The following is a 6,000-nucleotide window of genomic DNA, read 5'->3' on the forward strand; positions in this document are numbered from 1 at the left end:
AAAAAAAAAATAAAAAAAGCCTGATGGGCAAAGACTGGAGTGGAGACATGCAGATAAAGATGTCATTCAGAGGTTGAAAGGGAAAGCAGCTTCGTTTTGAAGTGTCAAGCAACGCTTGTTCTGGTTAAATGTAGTTTAAAAAAGCTTCATCGCATCAAAGAAACTAAACCGTTCATTTTCTTTTAATACCTACACATAAATATCTACGGAGCCCCTAAAGGGACATGGGGGAATTTATTTTTTTTTTTAATTTTTTATTTTATTTTTTTATTTTTTTTTAGACATGTATCTCGTGCGCACGAGAAGCTTTTTATAAAGTTATAAAAAAATTAAAATAAAAAAAATTATATATATTTTTTTAGACATGTATCTTGTGCGCACGAGAAGCTTTTTATAAAGTTATAAAAAAATTAAAATAAAAACAATTATAATTTTTTTTTTTTAGACATGTATCTTGTGCACACGAGAAGCTTTTTATAAAGTTATAAAACAATTAAAATTGAAAAAAATTATATTTTTTTTTAGACATGTATCTTGTGCGCACGAGAAGCTTTTTATAAAGTTATAAAAAAATTAAAATAAAAAAAATTATAATTTTTTTTTTTTAGACATGTATCTTGTGCGCACGAGAAGCTTTTTATAAAGTTATAAAAAAATTAAAATAAAAACAATTATAATTTTTTTTTTTTAGACATGTATCTTGTGCACACGAGAAGCTTTTTATAAAGTTATAAAAAAATTAAAATAAAAAAAATTATATATTTTTTTTTAGACATGTATCTCGTGCGCACGAGAAACTTTTTATAAAGTTATAAAAAAATTAAAATAAAAAAAATTATATATATTTTTTTAGACATGTATCTTGTGCGCACGAGAAGCTTTTTATAAAGTTATAAAACAATTAAAATTGAAAAAAATTATATATATTTTTTTAGACATGTATCTTGTGCGCACGAGAAGCTTTTTATAAAGTTATAAAAAAATTAAAATAAAAACAATTATAATTTTTTTTTTTAGACATGTATCTTGTGCACACGAGAAGCTTTTTATAAAGTTATAAAAAAATTAAAATAAAAAAAATTATATTTTTTTTTTTAGACATGTATCTCGTGCGCACGAGAAACTTTTTATAAAGTTATAAAAAAATTAAAATAAAAAAAATTATATATTTTTTTTAGACATGTATCTTGTGCACACGAGAAGCTTTTTATAAAGTTATAAAAAAATTAAAATAAAAAAAATTATATATTTTTTTTTAGACATGTATCTTGTGCGCACGAGAAGCTTTTTATAAAGTTATAAAAAAATTAAAATAAAAACAATTATAATTTTTTTTTTTTAGACATGTATCTTGTGCACACGAGAAGCTTTTTATAAAGTTATAAAAAAATTAAAATAAAAAAAATTATATATTTTTTTTTAGACATGTATCTCGTGCGCACGAGAAACTTTTTATAAAGTTATAAAAAAATTAAAATAAAAAAAATTATATATATTTTTTTAGACATGTATCTTGTGCGCACGAGAAGCTTTTTATAAAGTTATAAAACAATTAAAATTGAAAAAAATTATATATATTTTTTTAGACATGTATCTTGTGCGCACGAGAAGCTTTTTATAAAGTTATAAAAAAATTAAAATAAAAACAATTATAATTTTTTTTTTTAGACATGTATCTTGTGCACACGAGAAGCTTTTTATAAAGTTATAAAAAAATTAAAATAAAAAAAATTATATTTTTTTTTTTAGACATGTATCTCGTGCGCACGAGAAACTTTTTATAAAGTTATAAAAAAATTAAAATAAAAAAAATTATATATTTTTTTTTAGACATGTATCTTGTGCGCACGAGAAACTTTTTATAAAGTTATAAAACAATTAAAATAAAATAAAATTATATATATTTTTTTTTAGACATGTATCTTGTGCGCACGAGAAACTTTTTATAAAGTTATAAAACAATTAAAATAAAAAAAAATTATATATATTTTTTTTAGACATGTATCTCGTGCGCACGAGAAACTTTTTATAAAGTTATAAAACAATTAAAATTTTAAAAAATTAGAATTTTTTTTTTTAGACATGTATCTTGTGCGCACGAGAAACTTTTTATAAAGTTATAAAACAATTAAAATAAAAAAAATTATATATTTTTTTTTTAGACATGTATCTTGTGCGCACAAGAAGCTTTTTATAAAGTTATAAAAAAATTAAAATAAAAACAATTATAAATTTTTTTTTTAGACATGTATCTTGTGCACACGAGAAGCTTTTTATAAAGTTATAAAAAAATTAAAATAAAAAAAATTATATATTTTTTTTTAGACATGTATCTCGTGCGCACGAGAAACTTTTTATAAAGTTATAAAAAAATTAAAATAAAAAAAATTATATATTTTTTTTTAGACATGTATCTCGTGCGCATGAGAAGCTTTTTATAAAGTTATAAAAAAATTAAAATAAAAAAAATTATATATTTTTTTTTAGACATGTATCTCGTGCGCATGAGAAACTTTTTATGAAGTTATAAAAAAATTAAAATAAAAAAAATTATATATTTTTTTTTAGACATGTATCTTGTGCGCACGAGAAGCTTTTTATAAAGTTATAAAAAAATTAAAATAAAAAAAATTATATATATTTTTTTAGACATGTATCTCGTGCGCACGAGAAGCTTTTTATAAAGTTATAAAAAAATTAAAATAAAAAAAAATATAATTTATTTTTTTTAGACATGTATCTTGTGCACACGAGAAGCTTTTTATAAAGTTATAAAAAAATTAAAATAAAAAAAATTATATATTTTTTTTTAGACATGTATCTCGTGCGCATGAGAAACTTTTTATAAAGTTATAAAAAAATTAAAATAAAAAAAATTATATATTTTTTTTTAGACATGTATCTTGTGCGCACGAGAAGCTTTTTATAAAGTTATAAAAAAATTAAAATAAAAAAAATTATAATTTATTTTTTTTAGACATGTATCTTGTGCGCACGAGAAGCTTTTTATAAAGTTATAAAAAAATTAAAATAAAAACAATTATATATTTTTTTTTAGACATGTATCTCGTGCGCACGAGAAACTTTTTATAAAGTTATAAAAAAATTAAAATAAAAAAAATTATATATTTTTTTTTAGACATGTATCTTGTGCGCACGAGAAACTTTTTATAAAGTTATAAAACAATTAAAATCTAAAAAAATTATAATTTTTTTTTTTAGACATGTATCTTGTGCGCACGAGAAGCTTTTTATAAAGTTATAAAAAAATTAAAATAAAAAAAATTATAATTTTTTTTTTTTAGACATGTATCTTGTGCGCACGAGAAACTTTTTATAAAGTTATAAAACAATTAAAATTTCAAAAAATTATCTTTTTTTTTTTAGACATGTATCTCGTGCGCACGAGAAACTTTTTATAAAGTTATAAAACAATTAAAATTTAAAAAAATTATAATTTTTTTTTTTTAGACATGTATCTTGTGTGCACGAGAAACTTTTTATAAAGTTATAAAACAATTAAAATTTTAAAAAATTATAATTTTTTTTTTTAGACATGTATCTTGTGCGCACGAGAAGCTTTTTATAAAGTTATAAAAAAATTTAAATAAAAAAAATGATAATTAATTTTTTTTAGACATGTATCTTGTGCGCACGAGAAACTTTCTCGCAGATACATGTCTAAAAAAATAAATAAATAAATTTAAAAAATTAAAAATCCTTTTTTTTTTTTTTTTAAATAACTTCATAAAAAGTTTCTCGTGCGCAAGAGATACATGTCTAAAAAATTATATACAATTAAAAAAAATAATAAAAAAATAAATTTCCCCCATGTCCCTTTAGGGGCTCTGTAAATATCTAACATGTTCTATGTTTTTTATTTTAAAGATCACCAATCCTATAACAGTAATGTTTATTTCATCAATACCTCAAATCTATACCCACATCTTGGTAACAAAAAAATACAATAAAATATGATATACATATTATTTAGTGAATATGATTAACTAGCATGATGTAATATATCAATCAATCAATCAATGTTTATTTATATAACCCTAAATCATAGTGGTATCGTACCAACCTAGAATTATGTTAAAATGTAATGTTAGCATGTAGCTCACATAGCTATGCTAGTGTTGCCAATCTAGAATTGTGTTAAAATGTAATGTTAGCATGTAGCTCACATAGCTATGCTAGTGTTGCCAATCTAGAATTATGTCAAAATGTAATGTTAGCATGTAGCTCACATAGCTATACTAGCGTTGCCAAATCTAGAATTATGTCAAAATGTAATGTTAGCATGTAGCTCACTTAGCTATGCTAGCGTTGCCAACCTACAATGATTTTAAAACGTAATATTAGCATGTAGCTCACATAGCTATGCTAGTGTTGCTAACATACAATTATGTTAAAATTTAATGTTAGCATGTAGGTCACATAGCTATGCTGGCTTTGCCAACCTATAGAATGATTTTAAAACCTAACGTTAGCATGTAGCTCACATAGCTACGCCAGTGTTGCTAACGTACGAGTCATTCTGTCCCTCTCCTTAATGTTACGTTGTTGTACGCCTGGGGTGTCCAAATTTTCTGACTTGGGGGTCACATTGGGCAACAAAAAAATGATGCCGACTGCATATAAAGTAACTGTATATTGAAAAGGTCGACTTCAAAACAATACCAATAAAACATGAGGTATCCTTCCTCATAAAGACAACATACACTATATCCCTTAAATTGATCGTTAAATGCGTTATAATTCCACCAGAGTTTTCCAGTGGCACACGCACGTCCGTGCTTCTTTATATCGGCACTGAAACATGCAAAATGGTCTCCTCGGCTCGTTAGTGCGTGCTGATTTTCAAAATAATGTACACTTCACCGTAAATGTTGCGGATTAAACATAATTGGGTTGGGTTTCAGCAGCACACTTCGACACTTAAAGAAAGGATTGGTAATGTTCCCAAGGCTCCGTGTGCGTGCTTTTAAAGAGAATGTCATTGTACGGCTAGTATATCCAAATAAACATTAGAATAACAAAAGGGGTAACGCCGACATGTCAGCTGTGGCTGCTTTTCCAGGCTTCTGATTGGACAAAATGTGCCTGACATCAGGTGTATGCGTTTGGGTGTAGTAATGTTGTCCCCATTCCAATATTTTGGTAACGGTACCGATAGTTTTCGTTACTTTTCGATAAAAAATGGCATTATTGGCTTTATTTTAACAAAAAAAAACCTTGGGGTACATTAAACATTTGTTTATTATTGCAATTTAGTCCTTAAATAAAATAGTGAACATACTAGACAACTTGTCTTTTAGTAGTAAGTAAACAAACAAAGACTCCTAATTAGTCTGCAGTAACATATTGTGTCATTTATCTACCTATTATTTTGTCTACATTATAAAGGACAAGCTGTAAAAAAAATTAATCTACTTGTTCATTTACTGTTAATATCTGCTTATTTTCTGTTTTAGCATGTTTTATATACACTTCTGTTAAAATGTAATAATCAGTTATTCTTCTGTTGTTTGGTATTTTACATTAGTTTTGGATGATACCACCATTTTTGGTATTGATCCGATACCAAGTAGTTACAGGATCATACATTGGTCATATTCAAAGTCCTCATGTGTCCAGGGACGTATTTACTGACTTTATAAAACATAATATACATTTTTTTTTAAAAGGAAAAAAAATATCGATGTAATCATAGTATTATCAGCTATTGTGCTTGGTATCATTACAGTGGATTTCAGGTGTAGATCCACCCATGGCATTTGTTTACATTGTGACGCCGGTGAGCTATTGTATCCTCCTACGGTGTGTAGTGAAGCATGTTTAGCTATTCCTCGTCCTGCAGTGATAATGGTACTTGTAAGAAACTGACTTTAGGCCTCACGTGCCTTCATGGAAAGACAAAAAATGTAAAAAGAAAAAAAAAAAGTTTTATTGTTATATGTATCCAGTGATTATACTATAAAGTTATTTTCCATTTAA

Source organism: Entelurus aequoreus, linkage group LG07 (genome assembly GCF_033978785.1).
Source record: "Entelurus aequoreus isolate RoL-2023_Sb linkage group LG07, RoL_Eaeq_v1.1, whole genome shotgun sequence".
Classification (NCBI taxonomy): domain Eukaryota; kingdom Metazoa; phylum Chordata; class Actinopteri; order Syngnathiformes; family Syngnathidae; genus Entelurus; species Entelurus aequoreus.